The sequence below is a fragment of the Aythya marila genome, assembly GCF_965140915.1.
Source record: "Aythya marila genome assembly, chromosome: 9".
Taxonomy (NCBI): Eukaryota; Metazoa; Chordata; class Aves; order Anseriformes; family Anatidae; genus Aythya; species Aythya marila.
In genome coordinates this window covers 7,952,251-7,967,051 of record NC_139050.1, presented here as the reverse complement: position 1 = coordinate 7,967,051, position 14,801 = coordinate 7,952,251, and the positions used below count along the sequence as shown (strand labels likewise).

The following is a 14,801-nucleotide window of genomic DNA, read 5'->3' as shown; positions in this document are numbered from 1 at the left end:
TTATATTTGAAAGAATTCAGGTTTCTTCTGGAGCCTCAGGTGAAGTCAAATACACAGAAGAGGTCAGCGTGCCTGTTGGTGGCTCTGGAGAGCGACATCCCCTCCTGCTGCAATGGTACCAAGCTCACAGCCGCTGCCCCCGTGGAGCTGGTGTGCCCCAGCCGCCTGCCCTGCAGCTAACAGGCCAGCACCATGCCAGGCAGCTGCACGGGACTCCCACTTTGCCAATTTCCACTGTATTTGCACTGCCTGGAACAGGATCGCCTCAGACACCTCTTTGCTCTGCCAAGCCCCTTTCTTTCCCACATGCAATCCCACCCGATGTGCAGCTCGCTGGGAGAGCGGTGCACGGTCAGACCCTCCCAGCCCCTTGCCCACCTCCCCGGCCGCACACCACCACGGCTCTGCGGACAAACACCGCTTGTTTGCCCTCGAATCAGGGAACAACCTGACTCGGCCTGTGGCATTCAGGCACTGCAGCTGAAGCAAGGGCAGCATGAGAACAACGCTGCTGCCTTCAGCAATAGCCAGAGATGAAACAAAACTGCAGCCTGTTTATTTAGAGGTTTAAGGGACAGGGGAAAGCACCTGTGCTGAGCAATGCATGAGCTAATGACTACTTTCTGTTCACTGGAACTCACAGTTCACACCAGATTACCAGGAGCCCTCTTTTAAAGATGGGATCTGATGCACGGACAGAATCACCACAGGTGATCGCAGAATGGCCTGGGTTGGAAGGGACCTCAAAGAGCCCCTGGCTGCAGCCCCCTGCCCCCAGCCCAGGCTGCCCCCAGCCCCATCCAGCCTGGCCTTGGCCACTGCCAGGGCTGGGGCAGCCACAGCTGCTCTGGGGAAAGTAGAAAGTCACACAATAAAAAATTGAAGTGTATTCCATATATAATGTCATACCATTCTGGCCTGCTGCAACTGGACAGTCCAAACCGCTTACAAATTTAAAAATAAAATACAAACAACTTGATTGTAAATACAATTGCCTAAATTAGCAAAGCTAAGATTTTTCCACTCCAGGAACGTCATGGTTATTTATCTATAATAGCAAAGATTTTAAGAATTTAAGATATCTACAGTGTAGCCTGAGAAGTTACTTTTAAAGAGCATGCATTACTATAAATATTTCCCAGCAGTTTATTTCAAAGCTGGCCCTATGGAGTGGAAAATTAAGTGCCAATTTAGCCAGGATTTCTTCAGAAATCAGAATAAAAATATCATTTCGTTTTCTAAAAATATCTACATATAAAAAACATAAAATGCCTTATTTAAATGTCTTTCCCTCACAGTGCTCAGACTGGTAGCAAGAGAAGTCTCTTAACTATTCAAGTCTGAATTCTCTCGTTCTCCTCATGAAATATAGATAATTTTCCACCAATAAAAAAATAAAATTACTGGGTCTTTTTTCCATAGCCATGAATCATTTTATCCGTTCATCTTGTGTAACTTTATTTCTGTATCAGAATTCCTTTGCTGTACCCACAGCAGCATACATTAGATTTTAAAAATTGGAGCAAGGGTTTTAAAACCACCACAGAGTTTTTATTATACTAATGCCTCTAAATGAAAGTGGGCCCACTTTAAAAAAAAATGCTGAGTGCTTGAATTTGCAATTGACTTCAGCAGGATTTAGAGACAAGACAAAAATGCAAACATTAACTGATTCCAAATTAAAATATAATTTAATTTTAAGCAACCTGATTTGAGCAGGTGGTTATTCTAGATGACCCCTGGTTGTCCCTTCTTATGGAAATTATTCTACAATTCAATGACAGCATAATTTTTAAAATAGCATGTAAATGAGATTATCATCATCAGAAACTTTTTCCTGCAGAACAAGTGTACAGGTAGAGAATGGCATTATTAAAATGGTATTCCAGACCTGGAGACTTACCAGAACTGGCAGGAACAATGAAGATAAGAGGAAATTGCTCCTTTATGCTCAGGTAAATAAGCTTTGTTCCTGCTCCCTCTAAAGGTTATTCATAATAAACCAGACAACTGAACAAAACTTTAGTCCCAGGCTTTTGATATCGACTTCAGACAATTCACAGGGAGTACAATATTCATGAGTACAAAAGTAACAAAGTTGTTTCTCTCAGCTAATTCATGGCTATCCCTTGTTTTATCTTGAAATTGGCATACAGATGTTTTAGATACATATCTATAAAATTTTAGGTGTGTATGTGTGTATAAATATATATAAATAAAATGAGCTGCCGACCATCTTTTTGTATTGTACAATTAAAGTGAGTTGCAGAGAGAAGAACTTATTTCACCTTTAAATGCTACTGGCTGAAATTGTCTGCAGGTGCATTTGATCACTGGATCACACTGAAGCTGGGACCACTACAAGAAAACATCCGTCCTCTTTCAGTGCAATGGAATCCAGTTCTGAATGGTCAAGAACGGAGAGAATATAACGAAGTGGAAGAAAGCAGCTGATTAGGAAAGCAGCATCATATAAATAGCAGGTAACGTGATACCCTTGACCAAGTCAGGGAGTTGGATAATCCGGTGTTCTGTGCTGGTAAGAACATATGTGGACGTTCACCTTTGGGAAAATTAGTAAACAGCTCTCTTCAGAGATTTCAGGAGGTTTCAAAAAAAAAAAAAAAAAAAAAAAAAAAGTGGTAGACAGAGCAGGAGCTGACGTGAAGACCAGTGCATTCTGTACTAGTGTAGTCCAGCTCAGTAAAGCGGGACTACAGATTTGGCAGATTAGACCTGGTTAGTTCCAAACCTAGATAATTTGCTTTTGGTACTCCAGAACAATGTAACCATTTTATGTACCAGGGAAAGGTTAGCATAAAGCGTTAGAATATGTTGAATTCTGCTTAAATGTCCTTGAATTACTCAAAACTGCCTGTTGGTTCTCTTTTATAATATCTGTATTTCATATAGCCCTATATAGATGCACATATACATATGTGAATTTATATATATAAATAAATATCTATTTTTGAAATACAAATACTTTCAAATTAAAGCCACACACACCACCTGTGTGTATATGTGTCTATATATATAAATACATACGCAAAATAAAAAATCAGACATAACAAAAAAGGTGAATGGAACTGGCACATGAAAAAGTAGGACTGGGCAGTCAGACTGAAGCAGGAAGGAGGAGAAAAAGTTGAACCTTAACACAGAAAAAAGATGTCATTTTAACACAGGTGAGACTGAAAAGTTTCTCGGGCTGCATACCTGAACATAAAATAAGTTTGTTTTTTTTTTTTTTTTTCCTTATTTCAAAAGACTACATAATGTGTCTGTTGTAAATCTGAAGAGATGCATTAAAATCTGGAGTTTTGATTTTATTGATTTATCTTTCAAAGCAACCTGTAGCCTCCCCCCTTCTTACCCTCAAGTTCTATTGTTATACATGAATTGTACAAAATTATTCTTCCTAATCTAGCAAAAAATAGCAAATACTAAATCAGTACTAATTCTGCTCCCTAGTGTTTTCTTGCCTGTTGTATCATGCAGGATAATTACTTGTTCCACTGTAAACAAGAAGGAAAGGAAAAATAAACACTCCACTTAAAAGGCATTCAAATATATAACTGGTTAATATTTCATCTCAAATTGTATAAATGGACCTAGACCTTCAAAATTCACCAGCAGCCAATTGTTTCCTTTAGCTATTAAAATGTTACATCTCTAAATTATGTGCTAGATGACTTCCTACTATAAAAAAAAAGACCAGAAATTGAGGTTTTCCTATATATAGATACCTCTTCACACAGGGATTAGAAGATTCACTTCTCAATTATTTCTGATCTTTCAATCAAAACCTCTAGGAAAGAGGGTTATCCTCCAGCAGACAAATCGTATGCATCAGAAAGAGGGGTTAAAAAAGTAAAATAATTAAAAACAGTGGGAAATTAATTAGGAGTGAAATTTTCTCCAAAAAGGAGGGCACACACTGAAACACAAAATTATCACATAAGCAGACTGTGCTTAGGATTCAAATACGGAGGTGCCACGGATTCTACAGGTTAGAAAGATGCTCTGTAAGGGAAGGAAAACAAAAATAAAAGAAAAAAATCAGACTAAACATTTTTCCTGGTGGGGTCTTTTTGTTCCAGAGATCAATCTGGCCTGAATTTCTAATTTGCATCAAGATGCAGGTTCTCTTGCTGTACCAGCTTCATTGTCACCCACTGCACAGATTCAGAGCTGGCTCTTCACAGCCATTTGTTACATTATCAGGACTGTTCATGGCTGAACAAGCATTGAAAGAAATACAGCAATTTGTGTCTAATGCAAACAGCTGGATATATTTTATGTACCTGTTGTGACATCCATAAAGGCAACTTGAAATATCATGCCAGTTGGTAGAAAAGAACAAACATCAAAATTCCATGCAATCAATATTTTTGTCATGAAGTTAACAGAATAAAGCTGACAGAAGTCCTAGCCATAAGGACCAAAAATAATTAAGATCGTCAAAGAATCACAGAATAATTTAGGTTGGAAGGGACCGCTGGGAGTCACCACGTCCCAAGCTTGTTGCAACACCCAACGTAAAGCACAGTTGCTTTGCCAAGTCTCCAAGGACCGAGGCCCCCCCACACACATGTTCAGGTGCTGACAGCCTTGTAGCACTCGCTCCAAGTTCAAGTACTCAGAGGACGGGAACTAACATGCACATCAAACACTTTAAACACTTGTTTATTTGAAACTTTAAAGTTATCAGTACGGATGTGTTATTCTGGCAATTAAAACCACTTTGGAAAAAATATTGAGTAGGAAAAGTTGAGCTTGTCTGACTAGGTTCACAGACACTTTTCTACCCCTATACACATCCCTCTTTTAAGAAGCTGTGAAGAGTCATTTCCTTTTGGCAATAAAAGCAAGATGCCAAAATACACTTGTTGAAAACCAAAATAAACCACTCCCTTTCAGTTCTAATAGCCAGGGGTTTTTTTCCTTTCTATGCATTCAAGTGTACTTTCAACGACTTTTGCAAAATGACATTCACATCACATAGCATGAATAAACCCCGTCCCTCCAAAGAAAAAAACAAAAACAGACAAAACATTATGCAGATTTTTCTCTGTTTCTAACCTGTAGAATGATGTTTAAACATCCCCCATCTGATGCAAATAAGTTGATAGAAAAAATATTACAGTCCCATCTCAAGCAACTGAAGCACACAGTAATTAAGAATTATGCTTTGTCAGTTATCTACATTTTTAGGTTTCTGATAGCAAAGCATGCAATTCACAGTCCCAAAGGTAGGTAGCTAAGCTTCTCATACCATAAATGAGACAAAATTGAGCTTGAAGTTAATGTGACAGTGCAGAAAAACATACATCTGAGATTCATAAACTGAAGACTTTTGCTGGGTTGATGGCTGATGGAACTGCAATACAGGACGACGCTGCCACTGACAGCTAGACCCATTCTTCCTCCCAGTCCCAGCCATTCATTCCTTTCCTTGGACAGTCTAAGAGTTCATGTTGTACTGATACAGACCCTGTCTAAAAACTGATAAAGAGTAAAAACATCTGTTCTGCCAGGTTCATTATAACTTCAATTGGATTCACAATCCGTTTCACTGCATTGACACTTGTAACAGCAGGATGGGAGACACGAAGAGCAATTACTGTCCAGAAGAAGGAGGGAGGATGCAGCTATAAACAACCAGGCTGGCTTAAAACAGTTATCCAGTGATAGTGACAATGGCAGACTCGTATCACTGGCTTGCAGGGAGGCTCCTATATCACACTGCTACATATATGACTTTCCCTTCCCTGGAGTGAAGTACATAAATACTCATCCTAGTGTTCTGGTTGTTGTTTTTTGTTTTGGGGGTGGGCGGGTTGCAAGGGAGATGACTCCCCTCTCAGATCTTTATGCATTCATCAGTCAGTGACGGGATGAAGACACCAAGGTGAGGGGCAGCAGACATCAGTGATACTCTCCATGGTGTTCAGATCACCAGGTTACACGCTGTTCTACGGTGGAAGGACTCTGTCTCCTCTACATTCAATCTGTATCACTTTGCAAATTAGAATTCAAATTTACTTGACAGAGAAAGCCAGCAGAGAAAACAGCACAGCTATTAAGGGCTAACTGAGAAAGGACATATTTGATTCTTTAATCTAATTCTAAACATTGGTGCCTACCAGAAATTTTTAGTGTAAACACTGCAAACCTAGTAAGTTTTCCTGTGCCTCCTTTATATTTGAAAAATGTATACATATTATACTATATTATATATATATTTTACTATATAGAGAGAAAAATACAGCTTCACTAAAGATGGAGCATGTTTACTCCCACCGAACAATGTAATCTATTGAAAAGGAAAAAAAAAAATACATTAAACATGAAATACTCTAAAATATCAAAGCCACACACAGAACTCTAGAAGTGGAAAGTTACAGACAAAAACAGTTTTCAAAATCTATTGGAGATGTAGGCAGGGCTTTAATATTTGCCAGCAGCTCTGGGTTTATATGCAACAGCCTCTGCAGTAGGCCACTTCCTGCTCAAAACCATACCCAGAACAGACAGGATCCTAGAGAAAAATAGAGATGAAGCCTATCGAAATTTCATATTTACAATACAATTGCTACCAAGATGGCAGGTGCTTCAGTAAGAGTCCAAACGAGTGACCGTTAACAACTGATTGCAGTGAGTATGGAGTCATTCATTTTTTAATGCAACTTCAAAGTTAAATACAATAATAGCCCAATAACTAGGCTACTGACTTCACAAGACAAAAAAATTAACTGTAATACTTACTTCAGAGAACTTGTTCCTGTTTCAGTCCAGCTGTGTAGTGAAGTTACTTCTATTAAACATTGCTTTCCTACTATTTCACTTGTTTTCTCAGAAGGCTACTCAAGATGACCTAAATGTAACCTAAAAAAGAAAAACAGAAGATAATGTAATTCACATTTAGTTTAATGGTGGTGTGAACTGTTTGTGCAGAAATTTCTAGTTAATCACATTTTCATTCTATTCAAATAGTATAATGTCATACTCATGTCACACAATCTATTTACTAAATGAATGATGAATCCTCAAACTCAAAGGAAAAAAAAAAAAAGGAAAAACGTAGAAGAAGCCATTTCTTCTAGCAATATTGGTATAAGAATAACTGTATAATCTGCACATATATCCAGTGTCGCTCCATCCCAGGAGCAGAATCTGGCACTGAAATGCAAACCAGGCTCTCAGCAAAATTAAACAAGCAAACAAAAACATTTGAACTGGCCTTGACAACAAAGTGGTGCTACCAGTTTGCATTGATATTATCTGCAGATCAAGCCACAAAACACAAGGCAGGTAACTAACTACCTTCCTCCTCCCATGAACGGTTCTTCTAAAACACACTGACTAGTCTGTCTACGTTGTGCTTGTAAGAACTCAACACAACTCAGCGATCAGGAGCAAGGGCTGCCTTTCCCCTGCCCCATGCAGGGCAGAACCTCAATAGGAATTGGCACTGTAGAGCCCTGGGAAGCAATTTAGCTTTCTTCAGCGGCTTGGGGGCAAAATCAATTTGCTGCCCCTACATATGAAAAAAAATAAATTACAGCTCCAGACACAACCTTTTGAAAGCAAGGTTTTGATACAAAAAGGTGTGAACTGGTCCAGAAACTTCCCATGATTAAAGCCTAGGTGCCTACAACAGCCAAATAGGAAGACTAGAGAAAAATGAAGGTCTTGCAGGATATAAAACTTGTAAGGACACAAGAGCAGTGTAAATGTCTTATGACCAATGCTAACGTACCAATCAGGCATTAGTGGAACCAGATCAATCAGAACTAAAAACCAGGGGCCAAAAAGCAGAAGTTTGCGAGGGAGTGTGAAGTCCATCCCGCTACAAATACAAGACAAAGAGCAGTTACTCCAGAACTTCCTCCTGAGGAAACAATCTTTCAGCATCTGCAGCCTCCCAAAGAGAAGACGAAGCACGTGTATGCAGTCCCACGTGCTGGCACAGAAGCAGGTTATTTTAACTAAAACCTGATTACCCCAGCATCCCAGAGGGCTCCTGTCAGGTGTTCACAGATCAGATTGTGTGAGCCTGACACGCATCCTACGCTCACGAGAAACCTTTCATGGGCTGCTTGTCAACAGCAACATAGCGAAGAGCAGTGTTTTGAAACTGCACAGGTGACAGTTCTGGGGTACGTGATGCACAGTTACCCTAACAGCAACAAATGTTTCCAGAGAGTTGGCAAACCACAGCGAAGGCTCCCAAGTGGAATGTAGGAGCCAGAGGCCAAGTGCACAATACCAGCTTTCTAACATCAGCCGTGATACAAAGGAAAAACCTGTGACCTTGCTCCTTCCCTAGGGTGTATTATCCACCCATGGTAAGCTTGTAAGTGGAAAGGAATCAAGTTTGTAAAATGGGAAGTTTGTAAATGCACGTAACACTGCAGTGTTGTTCAATTTGCTGATTAGAAGATTATTTGAAAAGAAAATAAGCCAGAAGTTTGACAAACAGACAAATAAAGTGCACTTTGCATTTTTTCTGGTGCATTTTGTGTCAGAATTAAAAGCAGGCGGCCACATCACTGCTGCTCTTCCTACTCCGACTCTTCTGCCCCATTCTTCTCTTTCTCTTCGCACCAGACTGAGGACTGGGACCCGGAATGAGATGGCTGCTTGGCACCTGTGATGCTCCCAGTCGTTCCCACCTCAGAAAGGGCCGACCTCCAGCACCTCACTGCACAGCCAAGGAGGGCCAACACCCCTCAGGCGCTTCCCCAAGGTAGCAGCCAACGTGCTGGTACTCAGGCCAAAGGCTGGCACGTGGCTAAGTCACGGAGCATCTGGGGCCCACAAGCCAGCACTTCGGGAATTGCTCCTGTCAAAGTTTATCCCCTCTCATCCTTCTCCGGAGTCCCTCGCTTGCTAGTTCCTGTTCATTTCGCTCCGATGCCACCCCAGTGTGCTTTCTGCTGCTCCTCAGCCAGCTGCAGGCTGCAGACTGCCAGGGGGTTTCTGGCCCTCCAGACCTCAAGGCACCGCTGCTGCACACAGACCCTCTACTCACTACTTTTTCAGGTGTTAGGCCCACGCCCTGCCTTCATTACAGCTTTATTTTTCGCAGCTTTATTTTTCTAGCCAGGCAACCTTTCTCATTTTCAGGCGACGAGAACAGAGGTTACAAGAGATGGTTATCGGCACAAACGCAGATCCCATCTGGTCACGACCTTTCACGCAGCAGTACGCACTCTGCCTTCAGAGCACAAGTGGGACGCCTGCCACAGGCCGGTGGCTGCAGTACCCACAGGCCGAGGTACAGACCGGGCCTGCCAGCCAGGGAGAGCCCCGGGACCCCAGAGACATGGAAACAGCCTCTGGGGACACAGGAGAGCTCAGAAGGACCAGCAGGAAGACTGAAGCAACTGCCTCAAGCAGGGAATGCAGCCTGGGCTCTGAGGAGCACACACCTTTTCCCCACTGTGTCTCCCTGGGGAATGTGGAAAAAATAGAGCTGTCAGCAGGACATCAGCACTGAGCCTCCCACATCCCACACGGCTCTGTCAACCCTGGGCTTAGCCAAAACCACAGCACGACACCTTCGGCACCCCCTGTGGGCCCACCCAGAGCATGCTGCAGAAAGCACGGGGGACCCAGCAGGAAGCCAGCTGTTTTCCCTTACACATGAACACTTTGCAAAATAATTGTTCCTGTGAATCTTTCCATCACACCCTTCTTACACAGATACATTTTTTATGTTAGTCTTTAAAAAAATGCCATCTTACAAAATAGTTCAACAATCACTAAACTGCTGGGTGGCGATCAAGATCTGTGGCAATACAGTGTAACTTTCTAGAGCCCTACAGCCCTCCATACTCTGTGACGTCCACAGGAACATTTCCAAATGCATACCAAGAAATTGTACCAGCATGGAAGGGAGGAAACTTACAAGCAGCCATTGCTTAAAACTTGTGTTGCATCTAACGTAAACCCAAAGCAATTCTAAGCTGAAGAAGTGATCCACTCAAAACCAAGTAATAATAAGAAAAATATAAATAAAAATCCTTCAGAAGCAGCATAAGATGCCACCCAGGAGTTCCTGGGCTAAGCTCCTGGCCCTCCCAGTCTTCTCCACTCTACCAAGTTCTCGACCTGCCGGGCAGCCTCCCCTGTGCGTTCTGCTGGAGCACAGGAAGGCACCTTTTGTTAGCACGCTCCAGGAGTGCTTTAGGTAGTGGGACTCTGCGGGGGCTGAGTGGGTGACACAGGACAGCAGTTTCTTGACAGTTTTCCTCTCTACAGATCTCCTGCTCCAGAGGAACGTGCTGAGGAAGGCGTCAGGACCTCTGCTGAAAGCACTGGCAGCTGCTTTGGACAGCTACACAGAAAAAAACAAAGAGCTAGGCCATTTAGCAGCTCTGGGTTCACATCTTCAGCTACCTCAGAGCTGTTGCATGCATTTCATGCTCTCAGTAGCACTGAGGACTGGACAAGAGAATGTCAAGCTGCATTAGGTACCGTAGCATCCACAGCAATGAAGAAACTCGCTTTTACTGAATGTGAGGAGATTAGCTATCAGCAAATACACCAAACAAATACCTTCCGGTGAACGCAACACTGAGAAAAATAAAGCAACATTTTCTCCTCTTTCCTAGTCCTATGTTTCAGCAATGACACCCAGAAAATTGTTCAAGAACTCTCAGAAATTAGGCTATTGTACCACAAGTTCAGGAGTTAAAGCAGAAAAAGAAGAGCTTGTAGAAGGCACATTTGGTTAAATCCCCGCAACCTCCAGCTTCTACACGCTGCACATCTTAGCACAAACATTGAAAATCCAAGTTAAAGCCTGAATTGGATAAAATGATGTCCCGAAGCTTGCATAGTATTGTGCACAGACTGATCCAAGCTACAGCACTGTAAGCATCACCCTGATTATGCAGTGACTGTGGTCACTTCAACAGGAGAGACCACTTTGCCCTTCTAAAGGTGGCTCTGTTATTCCTGCACTAATACCGTGATAAAATATTTCAATCAACAGCGTGCTGTTTCACACACAGGAGCGCTTTGCCTTGTGTTCTACTTTCGTTGGCATTTGTAGCTGGTCAAAAACATTATTAAAAAACCCAAACAGCTCAGCCTGTTCTGAACTACCTCACAATCCAGAACAACCGGCTGTTCTGTGAAGCCCACCTATCTCATGCAGGATCTTCTTAACCAAACCAAAATAGGCGTATTTGTCAAGCTCTCGTCATGTGAAAACAGCCACAGAAAATAAATAATAATTAAAAAAAAAAAAAAAGCAGAAACGGAAGCTTCAGGATACCAAGTTCTAAGCCACATGAGATGAACAGGAGATATGTGTCCGAGCTACTGGGCAATTACAGCCTTGATCTGTTTTTCCTCTCTTAATATGGACAGAACAACGACCACAGAGTTATCATGAATAACTTTAAAAACTATGGGGCAGTGTTCCTCTGTAAGCTACACAGATAACAGCCAGAAGCGTGATGTGAAGCGGAATTCAGTTATGTGTCTTCATTGAGAATAAGTTGATGTAGTGATTGTGCTTCTCGGGGGGGTGATTCAGAGCGGGAGCCCTGCTCAGGCTGCTCTGACTCACCCCCATGAGCAACCACCCTCACTTTACTCAGAGGGCCACAGCCTCCTGAAGCCACGGCTCTGCTCTGGGAGCCCCCTGCAGCCTCCAGCAGGTGCGTTTCAGCCTCCACACGTTCTAGCTCATAACGAGGTGTGACCGAAGGGGAGGGCAAAGGACGATCTTTTGCCCTTACAATAAAGTCAATAAAAAAGCAAAAGACTCAGGGTCCTTACTCTCATGGGGCAATGAAGGACCTTCAACTACAGGAGAAAAGGACAGCGACGTTTTTGACCCTAATCTGCCATCTGAAACAAAAACCTAAACAAACAAAAACCAAGCTTTTTTTTTTTTTTTTAAGCCGCAGACAGGGTTTTTTTTCTGTTTTGTGTTTCAGAATGATTCAACTGTTTCTCTTCTGCTCTGCCACCTTGAAAAGAAATGCCTCTGGGCAAAGCAGAAGTGGAACACACCACTGTTAATGAAGCTTAACTAAAAGACTCTAAAAGATAGCATGTTTTTTCCTCTCTGGCTCGGTTTGCCAACCTACTATTCTCTGAATTTGAGGGCAGCATGCTGAAATCAAGATTAGCAAAGTCTCTGCAAGAGTGGGAGAGCCTGCAGATGCGCTGCATGTTAGAGAGGGCTGGTGGCTGTGCTGGCAGCAGCAGTCAGGGAACACCAAACAATCCCAGGAGAGATTCTGGGTGTGAGAGCAAGCTGGATGTGAGGGCACTCTGCAGTTGAAAACGCACAAAGTTCTAGGCTGCCTGTGACCGTTTTTATGATTTCTGATGACTCACAAACAAGTGCTTAGATTTGCTTTGTATTGATTCATGAACAAGGGGGTCAAATGAGTAACTTTTTCCAGCTCATTTCCAGTTCCAATCCAGTTTAGGGCACAAGTGGTTGCTCAACTGGTTGGCTCAGCAGCTCCAAAGTTGGTGACAAAGGAACAGTTTCAGACTCATCTGCACAAAAACACAAGCTCCTCCGCCTCCCGCCGGAGCCCACACCTCACCTGCACCCCAAGGCTGCAGCATTTCTCCAGTTCTCTAGATCTGGACCATGAGAGCGACACATTCGAGGCCACGGTCGCTGAGATGTCACCAGCAGCGCCCCTCTTCCCACGAGTCCATACCCGTACCCGTGCGCAGAGCGTGAAGCTCCAGGGCCTGAGGCTCAGTTATCCGAGGCACTGAGGAGGAGTTGAGGCAGGTGCCAAAGGACCCAGCGCCCTGTCACAAGCCCCTGTACCACCCACGGAGGTGTCTGCAATAGTTAATGAGCTGCCAATGACTGCTCTGCAATCACTGCGCACCCTCAGCACTCACAGCACCCAACATCATCTTTCTGAATACTAAAATAGATTGAATGCCATAAGAAAAGTTGATTTCGTGTTGATTTTCATTACGCCTAAAGCAGTATTTGAGAACGTGCAGAAAATCACTAAACACAGAAATGTTTTGGGTGGAGGGCGCTGCCAGCAGCACAGCAAATCCAGTGCCTGCGAGACTTGGAGCGATGCACTGCGAAAAAGTCTGTGAAAGACTTCTTAGGTGCATAGCCCTCCCTGTTTAAGCAATTCATCACAATTTTGGATACCTGAATATGACCTTTACGGGTAATGCAATTTCTTCTCGCTGCCGCATCATAGATGTAAAAACACTGCAAAATAGGTCCTATTAGTCCCATCTCAAAGTTACCACCAAATCAACAAGGATGTACTTGCATTTTAAACAGAGAAACTTAACAATGAGCCTTCATCTTGTCTCTGCAGAGATCTTATAACAATTAATTAGTTACTTGAAAAAAGTAGTCCTAAGAATAGGACTACTCTTGATTTCTATTTCTTGTGATCTCTTCCATGCACTCACTTTTCTTCAGTACTCCACATGCTGATGTTTCACTTCCCAATTACATAGTGTTAAATGCCTAATATGGTGAAACTCTGCAGATTTACTGTTGTTTAGTTCCCAAATTCTGCTTTTTGTAGTATATTTAATTTTATCATAAATAAGAACACGCTAGCAGAGTTAAATAGTCAGGCTGAACAACTCATTTTTCAGTCGTTGTTAGGACCCGTTCTGTGAAGCTACCTACTCCCCACTTTGCTCCAGACGCCAGCTGTAAAGGCTTTGTTCTCTATGATTAAAACAAGCTCCAGAGTGTGGATGGCAACAGATTTTGAACTAACATGGTAGTGTCTAGGTTAGCTTCAAAGACACACCGCTGCAGTCTGACTTGCCGTTCCAAACAGTATTCATGGTAAGTGTCAACGGTGTTTCATCAGTAACTTGTACAGTGAATGTGATCTGAACTAGAAGTAATCACTAGCAAAGCTTGTGATGAAGGAGGAAAAATTCCAGCACCTCACCAATGCCGTTTACCCTCAGCTCCATCCAGCACTCCAAAGCAAATCTGCTAAGCTCTCCTGGGCGCTGAACTGCAGTGCATTTTCTTGTTCCCCACTTCATCCTCTTTCCGTTAGTGAGACTTCTTCTATTGCTTCATACTCTGCTGCCGAAAACCCAGGGCGTCAAAGAGTGACATGTTATAGGCCAGAATGTCCAAATTGGGCTCTCTGTGGGTGTGTAGAAACCCTCCGAGAGCCTCAGCTGTGATACAGCACAGAAAGGGGAACCTGGAAGCAAGATGAGCAGGGTCTGAAGAAAGCGAGGAGAGCCATGCTCCCGCTCACACCAGCTGTTTGACAGAAAACCTGACCTGCACTTAAATGGGTGGGGAAAACAGGCAAAACTGAACAGAAAACTAGTAGCAAGCCTGAATACAAGTTTGGGCTCTGGCTTAGTTCTTACATTTCCTCTGAAACATGGAAACGATAGCAGCTTTATGATCTCCCTTTTCTTTCTTGTCCTTATGTATGAATTTACAACTGGCAGTACAATGGTAATCAGTGCACCATTAACAATACAAAACATAACTGGAAGTGATTTTGAGACCCAATTTTCTAACATAAATGAACACAATCACATTTACAGCTTCTAGCAGAACCCTTTGCATTAATAATTTTGTTTACAGCAGATTATTTTATCCTTTCATTAACTACTTTTTCTTCAATACAATAAAAGCTGCAAAGCAGAATATATTGCCAGACTATCTCCCTTAAAGCCTCTTTCCATAAAAGATCTGATCTCAATCAACTGGCACATCCATTATTTAACAGGAAAAAGCGTGTGATTATCAGAGACTGCTGTCTTAGAGCCGACAAGTA

The 14,801-nt window shown here is 42.5% G+C and overlaps 1 protein-coding gene across 2 annotated transcripts in view; it reads right to left on the bottom strand.

Moving 5' to 3' along the window:
• PIK3CB (phosphatidylinositol-4,5-bisphosphate 3-kinase catalytic subunit beta) overlaps window positions 1-14,801 on the bottom strand; it is a 76,013-nt gene that overhangs the window by 51,870 nt on the left and 9,342 nt on the right. For both annotated transcript variants that reach the window (XM_082766943.1, XM_082766942.1), the window contains one exon: window positions 6,772-6,891. The gene's annotated coding sequence lies outside the window, so the exon portion shown is untranslated. The remainder of the gene's footprint in view (window positions 1-6,771; window positions 6,892-14,801) is intronic.